The 16,547-nt window shown below is 39.3% G+C and overlaps 1 long non-coding RNA gene across 1 annotated transcript in view; it reads left to right on the plus strand.

Annotated features, from left to right (window-relative positions):
* The window catches only part of LOC122123269, a 284,831-nt gene that overhangs the window by 71,080 nt on the left and 197,204 nt on the right, over positions 1–16,547 (plus strand). The window contains exon 2 of the long non-coding RNA XR_006150374.1: positions 15,201–15,205. This is a non-coding gene — a long non-coding RNA (uncharacterized LOC122123269). The remainder of the gene's footprint in view (positions 1–15,200; positions 15,206–16,547) is intronic.

A 16,547-nucleotide genomic window follows, 5' to 3' on the forward strand; every position in this document is an offset into this window, starting at 1 on the left:
TGAGGTTATGAGACTCCATAGTTTTGTTTTTATTATTGTTAAAAATGTGTGTTCTGGTCCATTTAAATTATGTCCCTTTTGCCTTAACATTTTGAATATCTCCCCTCTCACATTAAAAACGTATTTGTAGCTGGGTGCCAGTGGCTCATGCCTGTAATCCTAGGGACTCAGGAGGCTGAGATCTGAGGATGCTGGTCCAAAGCCAGCTCGAACAGTAAAGTTCATGAGCTTTCTCCCCATTAAACCACCAGAAAAATGGAAGTGGCCTTGTTGCTCAATTGGTGTAGAGCTCACCTTGAGCTGAAAAGCTCTGGGATATTGCTCAGGCCCAAGTTCAAGCCACACAATCAGGTATTTACAGACATTTAACCAATTGATTCTGGGATCATTTCCCCCTGCTCTAATATATATACATACTGAAATAAGATAGCAGGATTTTAAGGTAGACATACTTTATAATCTTCGAATTAAATTGATTTATCAAACTCTCCTCATTACTTTCCCAGAAACTCCCAAATTCCATCTATGAAATTTCAAGGGGCTTTTGGTTATTTGTGTCTGAAGTTTTCCTTTCCTTAAAAAGTTTGTTTTCCCTCGTTTTCTTGTTGGTCCTGTGGCTTGAACTCAGAGCATGGGCACTGTCTGTGAGCATTTGCTCTGCTCTACTTGCTTTTCTTTTATTAATTGCTTCAGAAAACTTTCGGTAAAGTTTCCTCCCAGGGTTTCTTACAAAATAGTACTCCTTCCCAAGACTTCAAAAACTGGTTGTTTAGGGAGATTAGGTTGAATGTGGGTGGAGGTAGAGTTTAGGGCAGGTCTATGTTCATGTGAAGCTTGCTCACTTGCTCCAAACCAGTCTGTTTTTACTTTTCTGTTTTGCATATCCTGTTTTGTTTTGATTTTCTACCTCTTCTCTTATCCAAAAGTTTCTTGCAGCAACTCTAGGCTACATATCTAGGGGTCTTCAGACTTGTCTTCCCAGACTGTATCCATTACACTGTGGAATAAACCTTTTACCTCCCTCCCTCATATCAGACATCCTAAGCTGTCTCTTAATGGTTTGTTGTGATTGTTGATGATCCTTTCCCCACATCATGACTGGGAAGGATTTTGTAGGAAATTTTCATGCCTGATATTCAGTCCCCCAGTGCATGGGTTCCCCATGCCTCTTTTAGTGGACCTGAGCTATTCCTCATTAAAATGGAGATCATGAGGCACATTTGGATGTATAGATGGCAACATTGGAGCACCTATAAAATATGAAGGAAAAAGAATTCTTTCTTTCTGTAAAAGTTAAACGTAAGTTTCTGAGAGGCAAGGAGATAAGGATCAGGTAGAATTTGGTGCTTTCTAGATTAGCTTTGTCTAATAGTTTTCATTGTTCAAGGTTACATTTTTCAAACGAGGCTGTGGACAAAGTGGTAGATTGGTATAGTCTTGAACTTAAGAGCTGAAGGACAGTGTTCAGGCCCAGAGTTCAAGCCCCATGACTTACAATAAATAAATAAGTAAATAAATAACTATATAAATAAAACAAATGGAAACCTTGTATATTGAAAAACACTACCAACAAAGTAAAAATAGCATGGTATGAGAGAACTATTTGCATACCTCCAAATAGACTGCTAACCAATATGAATGAGAAAATATAAAGAAAATCCTTCAAGTAATCCACACACAACAAAATCTAATTTTAAAATGGGAAAAAGATTGAAGAGACTTTTCTAAAAAGACATACACTTGTAGTTGATTAAAATATAACAGTAGTTTAATATCAGTAGTCATGAGAAAAATTCAAATCAAAATTTCATTAAAATAACTATTTTACACATGCTAGTGTGGACATAGTTTTAAATAAAAACAACAAAAATACCCCCAAAGTCTAAAAAAACTAGGAAACATGTGAAAAGGATGTGAACCTTAGTGCATTTCTCTCAGGTATGTAAAACTATCAAAGATGAAGCCAGGTGCCCATGGCTCCCGCCTGTAATCATAGCTACTCAGAAGGCTGAGATTTGAGGATCACGGTTCAAAGCCAGCATGGGCAGGAAAATCCGTGAAACTCTTATCTCCAATACAACCACCAGAAAACCAGACGTGGTGGTGTAGCTCTAGTGGTAGAGCGCTAGCCTTGAACTAAAGAGCTGAGGGACAGCACTCAGGCCCAGAGTTCAAGCCCCTCGATCGACAAAACAAACAAACAAACTATCAAAGATGGTAGGAAGAGTCCTAAAAAGAACTGAATATAGAATTATATAGGAATATGGTCCAGCATTTCTACACTTGTATGCAACAGCAGATAAAGCAGGGAGTACAACACATGCTTGGAGAATCACTTCTCAAACTCTACTCACAATAAGCAAAACATCGAAGCATGTAAAACAATAAATGTGTTCAAATGCAGGGATGAACTTTAAGTAAAATAAGCTAAATAAAACACACCAGTTATAAAGGAACACTCATGGTATAATTTCCCTTACTGAGCTTTCAAGGATCGACAGACTTGTAGAGCCCAAATGTAGGATGATTCCAGAGACTGGGATATAGACAGGAACAGGAGCTGCTTATTCGATGATTAAACAGCGTTACCGATGGAAGATGAAAAGTGTTGTAGATGGATGGATGGAATGGCCTCACAACAGTGTGGCCCAGTGTTTTATCAATGAACTGTACATATAAGAATGGCTAATGTAGCCACACAGAATCTGAAACACAACTATTCTCCTTGGACGTGGGAAACTCAAGAAAGGTTAGTTGCCAGCATAGGCTATATAAAAAGATGAAGAGCTTGCTGGAGGTGGGTGGGGAGTGTGGTCAAGGAGATGGGAGGGCTGGGATGGTAGAGGAAAAACAAAGAAGGTGGAGGCAACAATGTTAATAAGAAATGTACTCATTACCTTGCTCATGTAAGTGTAACCCCTCTCTATGGTATTTTCACAATAAATAAACTTATTTAACAAAAAAGAGCCGTCTGGACTACATAGCAAGACCTGTCATCAAAAGGAACATGGAAAAATCAAATTTTGGATTCTATGAAGACATAGGGGTGACAGACATATCTATTTTACCTCCTAAAATAACAAACACACTGAAAGTGTTCCAACACATGCTAAAACAGTGTTTAGTTGGAAATACACACTACAAGTAGCATTAATAACAAACACACATGGACAAAAATACAAATAATTATAATCTGTGTAGGTTTTGCAGATGATTTCACTGACTATTGCTCAAATGAGTCACATATTCCTGAACCATTTCTCCCACTAGATTCCCAAGGATACATCGCCACACATGCTATTTAGCATTGACGTTCCTGAGATTAAAGTTTACTACTTAGCAAATGTATGTCAGATTTTGCCATTAGTGATATTTCAAATATGAAAACCACAGTCACTGTATTGTTTATTTTCACAACCAGCTTCTATGTTATAATGTCAGTGAATGCAAATATGCAAGAAGAGCAAGAAGAAAAAGGAAAACTGCAGGAACCACATCAAATGAGTTTAAACCAGAGAAAGATAATAGAATCTGGGAAACTCAAATTATTTTATGTTTAGCAACAATTTTCCTGTATAATGAGTAAGAAAAATGTCAATTCTAAGAGCCAAGTCACCAAAAGAAAACTGATCAGTAAGAAAATCTAGTTCCCAGATAAACCATTTGAAGAAAAGTAAAATTAAGAGAAAAATGGAGGAAAGAGAAGCTGAGAGAATGAAAGAGAAAAAGAGACAGAGACAATGAGAGAGAGAAAGAGAAATAAAGCTAGTGAAGCCACATGGTGGTGGCTCATGCCTACAATCCTAGCTAGTCAGGAGGCTGAGATCTGAGCATAGAAGTTCAAAGCCAGCCAAGGCAGGACCATCTGTGAGACGCTTATCTCCAATTAACCACTAGAAAACTGGAAGTGCGATGTGGCACCAGTGGTAGAGTACTACCCTTGAGCTGCAGAGTTTAAGATTAGCGTCTAGACCCAGAGTTCCAGATCTACGACTGAAGAAAAAAAAAAAGAAACAAAGAAGGGATGGTAAAGGGAAACAAAGGAGAAGGCAACAATGCTTAATAAGAAATGTACTCACTATCTTGCCCATGTAATTGTAACCTCTCTGTATGGTATTTTCACAATAAATAAGTGTAATGCAAAAGAAAGAAAGAAAGCTAATAAACATGAAAAATAGAATGAATTGGGAAAATAGGTAAGAGAACTCCTATGAGAGCACCATACAGAAAAACAGAGATTTCTATGAATACCATCAAACTCAGCCTAAGTTTCAAGTAAAACAAAGAGCACAAAGCAGTCCAAGAGTATTTACAGAGATTAATTGAAGTACTTGTAGCTCACTCAGTCCTATAGAATATTTGAAGTTATGTTTGTCCACACTATTTCAGCAAATCCTGTAAAATTTCATTAGGATAGTTTACTATTCCATATGAGGATGTGATGTCTGAGCAATTGCTAGCCATTCTTCACCCTTCATGAGAAGTCATCTCCTGGGTGTCACTGAATCACATAACTAGTGGGACAACTTTCTCTCACACTAGAAAAAGTAGAAAAAAGCTGAAGCATATCTGCACTTAATTTAGAGTGTCACATTTTATAATCTGCTAAATCTCCAAGCCATCTTTAGTTGTTTTATTTTATTTATTTATTTATTTATTGTCAGTCGTGGGGCTTAAACTGGGCTTGGGCGCTGTCCCTGTGCTCTTCAGCTCAAGGGGAGCACTCTATTGCTTAAGCCACAGCACCACTTCCTTTTTTCTAGTGGTTTATTGGAGATAAGAGTCTCACAGACTTTCCTGCTCAGGCTGACTCTGAACCCTGATCCTCAGCTCCCAGCCTCCTGAGTAACTAGGATTACAAGTGTGAGCCACCAGTGCCCGACAACATCTTTAGCTTTTTTAGAAACATGTTCCTGAAGCTGATTCTTTTTTTTTCTTTTCTTCAATCTTGGCGCCATTAGGTTCATAAAATGGAATGTCAAACAAAGTGAGAAATAAAAGAATCTCACTAGAGATCCTTTCATTCTTTCTTGCTGATGAAAATGAATAAAGATTCTGGAACCATGGCTAGTAGCGAAGGCAAATAAGGAAGTCAGAAAAGAACCTGTGGGGTTTTACCCTAGATGTTCCTGCTCAAAACATGATATGTGGGCTGGAAAGCATAAAGATTTCTTATGGGAGAAGATTCATTCCTGTCTTAAGAGGAGCATTAAAGTGTCCACTAAAGACATATGCACAGGGGCTCGGAAGGTGGCTCAGTGGTAGAGCACTTGCCTTGCATGCCTGAGACCGTGGGTTGGATTCCTCAGCACCACATAAGCAAAAAGAAAAAAGCCGGAAGTGGCGCTGTGGCTCAAGTGATAGAGCGCTAGCCTTGAGCTGAAGAGCTAAGGCATAGCGCCCAGGCCCAGAGTTCAGGCCCCATGACCGGACCCAGAAAAAAAAAAAGACATATTCACTGTCCATTAGAAGGTAGATCAACAATATAAAAGCAATTAATATCTAGGTTAATATGCTTATAGATCACATAAAAATGAAAGCTCCTGGGCTGGGAAGGTGGCATAGAGGTAGAACGCTTGCCTTGCATGCATGAGGCCCTGGGTTCGATTTTTTAGCACCAGATAAGCAGAATAAGCCAGAAGTGGCACTGTGGGTTAAGTGGTAGAGCACTAGCCTTGAGCTGAAGAGCCGAGGAACAGTACCTAGGCCCAGACTTCAGGCCCCATGACTAACAAAAAAAGAAAAAGAAAAGAAAAGAAAACTACATTTCATAGGTACTGTTGGAATCACCCCAGTTTTATCTCTTTGTCTCTCAGGATTTTAGTTTTAGGGAGGATTTTTTTTTTTTTTTTTTGGTTGGGGCTTGAAGTCTGGGCCTGAGCACTTGTCCCTTAGCTCTTCATTTCAAGGTGAGCTCTCTACCACTTGAGCCACAGTGCCACTTCCCAGGAATTTAGTTTTAAAGAATGAAATTATTTTTTCTTTATATTGTTAGAGGTGCTTTTAAGTTGAAGTCTATACATTCAAATATGCTCTTTGATTCCCATTTTCATGAGGAATAGTTCAGCTCCACAATAGAGACATGGAGAAGCCATACACTGGAGAACTAAAATCATACGTGAAAGTTTCCAATCCAATATTTCCCAATTATTTTTTATGGAAGGGATTACAAAAAATCCCAATAAACACCTAAGAGACAAGGGTAGTTTCTTTGATAAAAGAGAAGGAGACTGTTGTAGACCCTGGGGTGCCTGCCAGGAGCAGGCAAAATGTGAGCAAAGGCTTCAGGGCCATTGACTCCCACCCTCAGCACTGCAAGTCCTTGCCCTTTATTGGTTTGAGGAAGTCTGTGTTCTGGCTTTTTGGCCTGGGGCTTTAACTGTCTGGAGGCTTGGTTGGAAAAGATGTATTGAAATAGAGTGATGAAAGATGTGTGCTGTTTGCACTTTTGGGCACAGTGGGTCTAGACCAATATTACACAAGCATTTGAAAAATATAGCAGAATTGTGCCATCAGACATCTCTGTCTCCTTAATTATCATCCCCTTGGCTCTCAGAGCCTTGCTTGTGCTCTGATGGGAGTGCGGCCAGAGACAAAAGGTTTATTTCACAGTTTAATGGATAAGGTCTGAGAGACAAGTCTGAGGTCCCCTAGATATGTAGGCTAAAGCTACTGAGAGGAACTGTTAGGATCAGAGAAGAGGTAAGAAGTCTAAAGAGATTTTCACATATAAAATGAGAAGACAAAAGCAGACTGGTTTGCAAGTGTTTAAGTTTCACATCACCATAGCCTAGCCTAAACTTCACTCTTCTATCCCTCCTGCATTCATCCCTGACCCCCCAAACCATTATCTCTTTGAAGGGAAATGGAGGTGATGTGCCATGTTCATAAGAATCCCTGTGAGGAAACTTTTCACTAGATACCTGAAGAAATTATTAAAGGGAATGCAAATAGAGCACAGCAAATGCTCACAGACAGTGTCCAAGCTCTGAGTTCAAGCCATAGGACCAACAACAAAACAATACATAAAATCCTTAAAAGAAATGCAAAATTCAGAAAAAAACAAAAATTCATTTGATTTAATAGATAGAATTGGGGAGTTTCTGGAAAATTAATTGTTAGATTTTGAAAATCCAAATCACCAGAAGTATTATGCTGCATATTTATCTAACAAGCTCACTATTTTATGCCAGTGTATACATTACAGCAATGGGAAATGACCCAGGTATAAGTTTAGTGGTTGTGAATACCTTTGTAAAGTAAGAGGGGATATATTAAAAAATTTAAGACAAAATAGAGATATAATTTACATTCAGCAGAACGCAGGCATTGAATAAACAGAAAGGTATAAGCAACACAGTCTCATAACCTCAATTTCATTATTAGAACTAAGAACCAAAATGCCAATGCATCCAAATTCTCCCCATATATATCCATTTTCTGATTGGTCTTATGTATTTCAAGAGGAAATAGTGGTTTTTAAGAAGAAACTGAGCTTAACTCCCACAGCAGGGAGAGAAAAGTCCCAAGGCACAAGAGCACCCTTGTTCCCAGGTTTGCAGCAGGGTGGCACCGAGCATTGTGGGAATTGTAGTCTCCATGGAGGATATTTTCTTTGAAAGTCCTGGGTTGTTTTTGTTTTTTGGAGGGTGGAGGTGGGGCAGAAGATGCTTTTGCGCTTGCGTATCCCCGCCCACCACGGGTGTTTTAAGTGTGCCTCTTCCGGATTCTTTTCCTTTGCCTTGATGCTGGAAGTGCCCTGAAGTACAGTTTGGCCTTTCATAGGTGGGAGCCGGGAGGCTGGCACCCAGCTCTGTGCAGTGGAGCTCGGGAGCTGTAACTTGAAGGAATCTCAGGCTTTGGAACTGATGTCAGGTAGGAACTGTGCGATTGCTGCGGGAGTCTCCCCTCCACGGATTTCTGTTTCATTTTCTGTTTATATTTGTTTGTTGGGGGATGAACTCTGGGCCTGCAAGCAGCATTGCTGAGCTCCTCAGCTCAGAGGGAGAGCTTTATACTTGAGCCAAAGCGCCTACTTCTCTCTCCACGCTTTTCTCCAGTCTGGGGTGATAATTTGCTTGAGGTTCAGGAGTTTGTGCTGCCATTAGCCTCTGGGCCTTCAGATGCAAGAACCTAGTTCTCAAATGTCTGAGAGCAAGCTGGGTGATTGTCCAGACCAGGAGAGCCCAAGAGCCGTGCATTTGTACTCCAAGACCAAGGGATTCTTCTGTTAACTCATGTGACTTTATTTGCTTTTCCCAGGTGTGAGAGGAGTATAGGAAGAATTCTAGTGAAATTGTGACAAGTATGCCTGCCTTGAGTCCTCTTACATTGCAGTTGTATTTGGGGCTTCTGTGTTGTTTCTCCTAGAGATAATTTAATCTGTTTGGCTTGAGTTTTTAATCTCCTGGCTTGAGTTCACAAGTGTTTGTACATGACCCTGTTTCTAGAGACAGTTGTACATGGGATATTGGAGTAGTGAGTGCTGGTCCTGTATTTTTAAGAATGAAGCCTAGCAATGTTTGAAGCAGAGCAAAATATGAATAGGAATCTCCATCCTAAATGGACAGACCTTGTCAATTCTGAGAGGCCCTAAACGGAAGAAGCAGAAAAGCACAGGAAGGGGAAGATGTTGCTAGCTTCCCTTGCCTTATGCAAAAATTGTTGCTACTTCCCAGAGCACCAGATTCATGTGGTACTCTTTCCTACACCACTGTTAATCACTTTGGGTTCTTGCAAGATTTAAACTAATTTCCAGGAATTGTGATGCGCTGGATTGAGATATAAACCAGTGCATAGTTAACAGAGAGTACATAAGGCTGTGGTTTGGGATGGTGGGGTAATTGTTATGACTGAAAGTATCTATTCATGTATTAATCCCTAATCCTCTTCTTGCTAATTTATTCAGCCTGTTACCACTATGATTTTTAGTATGTAATCATGCAAACGCATGTTAAATGTCCCATCTAAGGATTTGCTAATGCTAGCTCCTATCGGTTGGTTTTGCCTGGTAGTACAGAAAGAATTGGTCAGGGACATTTGGTCTTAAAAGAAAAATCACAGAAAAAAACTTGAGGTAATATGTCTTGATCAAGTTTGTTTGCTTTGTAGGTGATGCTTATCTTCAGATGTGTCACTCCTATACGCAGTATTTTATGTTGTATCTTTAGGATGGTCAAGGTTCTTTCCAAGACTGTTTAGGGAAATGAACATTAGGGACTTCTCAAACCTGGGTTTACCTCATCTTTACTCATGTCCCTTAGGCCAAAGCATGTTAAATGGAAATTGCAAGTCATTGCATATGTGTGCGATGGGTACAGTGAAGTGTGCCATTTGACAACCATTGTTGAAATATTATAACACAAGAAATATGTTCTGTATACATTTTTTTTCTTTACCTTTGGGTGAAAACTACTGAGATACATCATGCATGCTTTCCCTGGTGTTTAAATATGTAAATGAATGAGGTAAAACACAAATTCCAATGGATTCCTAGGATACCTTTGCATTAAAAAAAGCAATTCCTACATCCCAAAGTATATTCAGTAATAAATACTTTTAGTGGAAATGTGATAGGTTTTTGCTTGCAATAATTCAATAATATTTGTGGGAACATTCGTTTTTTTGAATTTAATGTGTACATAAACATAGAAATTAGTTTGTTTAATAATATCCATTTCCCGGGATTTGTGTTTCTTGGCGACTTTAATGCTCTGCCTGAGACATTAAAGATTCTTCTAAGACAGCTTTATGGTTTTGCAGCCCATGTATCATGTTTGCAATAGAAAATTCTGGACCCAAAATCTCACAGATTCATTTCTGAATATGTCATTTGCCTTATATCCCAGCCGTGCTTCTAGAGTCTTCTGTTCATTGTCAGCAGCAAGATAGAATGAATGGATTTCTGGTGAGCTTTTTTTTTTTATTTCTCATTTGTTTTCCATTCCATTATATGAACCTAAAGATGTCCAAGAATTACAAACAATACCAACCACACAGATTCAGCCTCAGGAACATATTCATAAATCAGATAAAGATGGCTTGTAGATTAGGAGATAAAGATTGCTTGTAGGTTTAGCAGATTAAATGGTTATATTCTTTCTAAGTTGAATTCAGATTGGCTTCAGAATGTCTAGGTTTCAACTTGTCATAACATGTAGTCATACCTGTTACGTGATCTAGTGCCACCGAGCAGGTTACATGTCATGGAAGGTGAAGGGTAGATTGCAACTAGATCTCATCCTCATGAGTAACATTCAACTATCTCAATGAAATTTTCCTGGAATTGCTGAAATAGTGTGGTCATACGCACCTTCGTGTGTTCTTAAGGAATGATTAACCTATGTGTACTTAAATTAGTCTCCCTATATAATTCTTGGACTGCTTCATGGTCTTGGTCTTACTTGAAGCTGAGGCTATGTTTGTTGCTAAACTTTATGGTCTTTTTACAAAATCTTATATGTTTTCTAAAGTATCCTCACAAGATTTCTTTCCTCTATAATCTCTCTCTACTTTTGGTTTTCTACTCATTTGTGTTGGTTATTTTTCTCCTTCTCTCTCTTTGTATCTATCTTTCAATCATTTTTTTCTTACTTTTCTCATTCTCTCTTTCCTCCATATGTCTCTCAGTTATTTCTTTTCTTCAATGATCTATCTGGGAACTAGTTTTTCTTAGTGATTAGTGTTAGTTTGCTGACATGGCTCTTAGGATTGACATTTTTCTTACCCACTGTTTAGGAAAATTGTTGCCTAGAGAGTTCTACAGGATTCCAGAAACAAAGAAAATTAGAGAAACACAAAAACATAAACAGATAGACTTAGGGGAAACCAAGGTTCTGAAGCCTCTCTGGCACTTGGCCTCTGGTTGCCAGCAAGCAAGCATAGTTCCTTGAGTTCACACAGGGAAGATTACCATTGATAACATGCAAAATTGAAGTATCTATATTAATATTACAATCTGAGCCACAACAGGTTGTGAGGAAAACATGTTTCCATATTCTCCTGAGACAGAAGAGTGGTGCCCAGAGAAAATGCAGACATGAAGTTCACCTTACCTAGCCTTCAAGGTGAACAGCAGCTCAGTTTCAGATGCTATCTTTCCAACAGTAAGGAAAAGCCCTGAACTCCAATATTTTAACCATCTCCAGAATTCTCTTTTAACCCTTCTGCGGCCAGCTCTCAGTTCTCTCAGTCCTGTCAGGCTGTTATCTCTCATAACTTTTTCCCCTTCAGCTCAACTTCAGATGAACAACTTGTGATTGACTCACTCTTAGCCCATTTAGTTGTTCTGCTGAGTGAGCTATAATAAAACACCAGTGTGGACGATGTGTCGCACCTGTGTTATCTCATAGAAGGCCAAAGTGGATATGACATTAGGGGAAATAATCAAGCACACAAAGATATTGATCAAGCTCTCACAAAAATTGAAGTTAACAAAAAAATCAAACCATCTGCCTTTTGAGCTACAGCATCACTTCTAGGCCCTGAGAGGAAGGAAGGAAAGAAGGAGGGAAGTGAGAGAGGGAAAAAGGAAGGGAAGGAGTGAAGAAGAAGGAAGAAATAAACTATTCAAAAGAAGAATGTTTAATTTTTGGTGAATGTGAGAATTATTCTTTCAGAGGTAGGCCTCAAGAAAAATGGCTTTTAAAAAAGCAAATTTTTGAATGTTTACAAAACGATAAAGAGGATGTAACATTTTATAAATTGATTTACTAATACAGTAATATTAAGTAAGGAGGTCAGGTATGGCTGGTGCCCAATTGGCCACATGGTAGATGGTGGGGTCTGGCATCTTGTTTTCATGCAGGGGGAAGGAATGCCCCATCCATCACTTACCACCCTACTGATGGGTGTGGCTGGATCCCTGCAAGCAGGCATGGGCATTTGGCTGATATGTTACTCAAACTGATAGTCCAGTGCCTGGGACTGGGAATTTCCTGTAGACCTGCCTCCTGCTTAGGCCCTACTTAGGCTGGCCCAGCAGTGGCACCAGATGCCATGCCACATGTCTCTGTAATCATGTCCTGTGAGCTGTCTCCTGGCTTGTCTCTGGTCATCATAGTGTTCCAATTCAGCACTCTCTGGGTGCTGATTGGTTTCTCGTTGCTGTTTTTATTCTCCCCCCCACCTTTTCTGTCCTATTTCCAAGCTGTCTAAGTGTATTTGTGCACTGCATGTCTTTGTTACAACAGGCTGCTTGCAGACTGTTAGCTGTGTAATAAACACTGCAGTATTCTATCCTCCATAATGTGGCTTCCAACAAATATACTGTCTTCTTTTACAGAAACATAAAGGTTGACCTAACATTAGAATTTCTAGAGCCAAGATAGATGCCACTGTATATTTATGTAATTAAAGATATCCTAGAGGCATTTAGAAGAAATTTCTGTTACATCAGAAAGTGCTTAATTACTAAACCAAGACCAAGGCTCCTGATCCTATATAAGCCAGTCATTCTAGATATGTCCAGAGCTGTTTGGTTACATGAAGAGCACTAATTTCACACATTCATGAAGGAATGTTTTTGTGCCAATATGAAGTTTTGAACTCAGGAACTGAGTTGAAGCCAGCCAGAGCTGGCCTCAAAGGAGATTCTCTCATCTTGGCCTCCATAAAAGCTAGGAATCAAAGCATGAGCCCTGTGGGCTGTTCTGATGAAAGCTCTCTCTGTGAACTGGAGGTTTCCTTCAGTGCTTCAGCTCAGGCTTCCTGTGGCTTCAAGAATTTCAGTTTTTATTTCAATTGTTCAAAAATAATAACTCTTCTTTACAGTATTTTCACAATAAAAAAAGGAATCCTTAAATCCTGCCTATGATTCCATTTACAAGATAAGGACAGTGGAGTTCACATTGCAAGATTTAGCTGGTTGCTCGCTTAACCCCTTCCATCACACTGTTCACCATTCTTCTTTTTTTTGGTGGGAGGTCTGGTCTTGTGGCCTGAACTCTGGGCCTGGGTGCTGTCCCTCAGCTCTTCAGCTCAAGGCTTGCACTCTACCACTTGAGCCACAGTGCCACTTCCAGCTTTTTTTTCTTTTTGCTTATGTGGTGCTGGGGAATTGAACCCAGGACCTCATGCATGCATGGCAAGTGCTCTAACACTGAGCCACATTCGAAGCCAAACCCTTCTGCTTATCTACAGAGGCCTAGTAAAAAAAAATGGCATTGGGAGGCAGCTGTGCCCTTGGCCTTCGTATTTGTACCACACACACACACACACACACACACACACACACACACTCACACACACACACACACACACACACACACACACACTATCCTTTTGGAAATCGCTCATTCTCCCATGTTTACAAACAGTATGCTTTCTGAGAAAGGATGGTTCACAGACTGGAGTCCTACCTAGGCCTGTTATATACCTCAAATTATGAACCAAAATACCACATTCATTAAAAGTATGCCTGATGATAACATTTTATTAATGTTTTGAATTATTTTTGTTATTATCATTTGGCCAACACTTTGCTTGAATTCAGAATTAAAGGGACTTAAGGTTCACTGAATTGGTAAAGTACCCTTTTCTCTTTTAATTTTAGACCAGCAATTAAAAATTCGCAATTACACTCCCTCATGTGTGGAATCCTAACTACTCAGGAAGATGAAATTAGATAGCTTTGTAGGCCATCCCATGCAAAAACTCCATGAAAATGATATCTTAGCCAATAAAAGCATGGCTCTGGTTATATGTACCTATCTTTTTTGCTACTTGTGATATGTAATTATAAAATTAGTGTGTTGAAAGGTCCAGGCAGAGAAGCAAGACCCTAAGGTGCAAAATGAGAGATACAAAAGGGCATCTGGTATAGAAGGTAAAGGAAGCCTCACAAATTTTTGCCCCTGAATTCAACCTGAGGACCAATAATAAGATACGTGTAACCAATACATTCTTCCAAATATTTAGTGGAAGAATTTGGGTGTGGTTTACCCAATGATAGGTAAACAGTCCTTTACCAAGTGAGTGCAAAAGGACCTTTGCATATGGCTATATGATGTTATGAATTTTATATCCTGTTATGTGGACACCATGAGTCCTGTTTGGATCAAGTAATTAAGATCTCCTGATCTAACAGGGCACTGGTGCTTCACATCGGGATTCTTACTTGCTCAAGGGTATGAGGTTTAAAGATCACAATTGAAAGGCAAATAGGTAAGAATTGCTGTAAAAGTGTTATGGCCAATTATCACCAAATTTCCCACAAGTAGTGCTGTGAATGAAGTTGATAGACTGTCAACACTTTTGTTCCTTTATTACCAAAGCTCAGGGACAGATCCCAGGCCCTGAGTAGAAAGCACTCCAAGGCCAGGGAAGATATTTTGGAAAATGGGTTTTTGGCCCTCGTGCAGAAAAGTTACCATTCTTGTTTAAGCCTAAAGTCCTCGATAGGGTATAGTCATTGTCCTCAATTGAGGTTGATATTGAAATGTCTTATAAGCCAGGGGAATGATAGATTGTACGAATATTTTGGTTTCTTTTGTCAAGTGAATCCACATGCACATTCCTTTATGTTTCTGACTAGTTCATAAGTCCTTGTAGAGGTTCAAGATACTATGCAGGACAATGTGGTCCACGTCAGTAAAGTGAGGAATGAGACCTTCAAAGAGAGATCTCAACATATAAAATGTGGCCAAATATTTCAGTATACTTGAAACAGTATCATAAGAAAAGAAGTATCAAGTAGTGCTGATTTAAGGTCCCAGAATACCAATATATTTGAATGAGAAGACTGTGATCTTGTGCTGTGTGCACATAGATGTAGGAGAAAACCTCTTTTCAATCTGAGCTGTTCAGATGTGTTTAAGCATTTTTGTTGTTTTTCCCTTTCTGATTGCACTTTATTTCAAGGCCACTCTCAGGGGTGAATGACAGGATATTTAGTTTCAGCTCATTCTAAAAGCTATGTCCTCAGAAGAGAAGTGGTGAACCATGACTTAGGTACATATTCACCCTAGACACAATCACTAAGAGAGGGTTAACTTACATAATTTTTCAGAATGTCAAGGGTCCTACCACACGGTTCATCCTGTATCCCTTTTCAAAATTAGGCCTTAGAAGAGTTCTGCTTTTGTATGAAAATTTCAGCTCTAAATTAGATTATTTTCAATAGCCATTCAGTGAATGTTACTGGATAAAATATACAAATAAAGTCATATTTATTTTACAGAAAATTCTGATATCATCAGCAGGGGCAGTTAATATGATTCAAAGTCAGGACCATGAAGATTCTGCTCTCCAGAGTTCTAAGTATTTAACCAAGAACCTCCAATTCCCAATCAATCTTGATCCCAATGAGAGAACAAGATGTTATTAGAGCCCTTGTTTCTTCCTCAGGTTAACCTGGAGTGATGCACCTCAGAGTGACTGGAAGGGACAGAAGCCGGGACACAGAACACACTGGGTACTGAACAAGGCTATCATAGGATTTTCACTAGACCCTCAGGGAACACCCAAGGCCCCCTTGCATTACCTTGAGCACTTATATCTTTATGTTTGTCCAGCTCTAGGTCATTTTTCCTCCCATAATTAGCTTAACATTAAGTGTACATTTTTTCTGTTCCCTCAATGAATTGAGAAGTTCTTTGAAAATTGTATTTCATTTTTCTGGATCACTTAAACCCTTGTATGAAGTCCCTGTTGTAGAGGTCTCAGTACTTTGAGTAGATGACTACTGAGCATCCACAGCCAACCACCTTTTGCCTCACTTGTATATGGAGTCTGAACAAAACCAGCCAAAACTTTATATGTATATTTTAATTTAAATATTTGTTACCAAAAGTTTGATGTGGAGACTTCATCTGGTGTGGTGAAAGTTGGTTGGGCTCATGGTCTATGGCAGAACTCAAAATGGAAGGTACACAAAAGAAAAGTTTGGTAAGAAGCCAGCTGAGGAGAGGAGGGCAGTGCCAAAATCTTTATGCAACAGCAAACCATGGGACAGGAGTGAGCTGCCCAGAGCAGGGTATGTGCTCCCCATCAGTCCACCACCAACACAGCATGGCACCTGCACCATGGGCCAAGGTGTGCAGGTGTTTCCTGCAGGGTGACTGTTGACACAGAGACCTGTCAGAGAAGTCAGTGGCCTAATGTAATAGTCTTGTCCTAGGTAGATGATACAATTGCTTGTGGATAAGAAGAATTGGTAATAAAACAATTGTTAGATGACCTAGTAAAAATTCTTGAGCATGTGTGTGTATGTGTATGTCCTAAGAAGAAAACAAATTGAAAAGTATTTCAGAGAGAACTCAAATGACAAGTGTGGGACTTGAGTGTACAACAAGATATATCCATGAGAATCCAAACAAATAAGTGAAAAGGAAGGGTTTCCTTCACTAATTTTTACCTAACCTTACAAATTCCATTATGTTCAAAATAATAAGGGCAGAAATGTATCTTTTGATTCTTACTGTTGTATAACAGCTAGTTTATAAGTGACAGCAGAGGCATAAGGTCTGTTCTGTGTGTGGCCCCTGCACTCACTGGAAAGGAAGACAATACTGTTGAAAGTGATCTAAAGTGATTGGAAATAATATCTT

Source organism: Dipodomys spectabilis, unplaced genomic scaffold (genome assembly GCF_019054845.1).
Source record: "Dipodomys spectabilis isolate Male_0828 unplaced genomic scaffold, ASM1905484v1 ptg000227l, whole genome shotgun sequence".
Lineage (NCBI taxonomy): Eukaryota > Metazoa > Chordata > Mammalia > Rodentia > Heteromyidae > Dipodomys > Dipodomys spectabilis.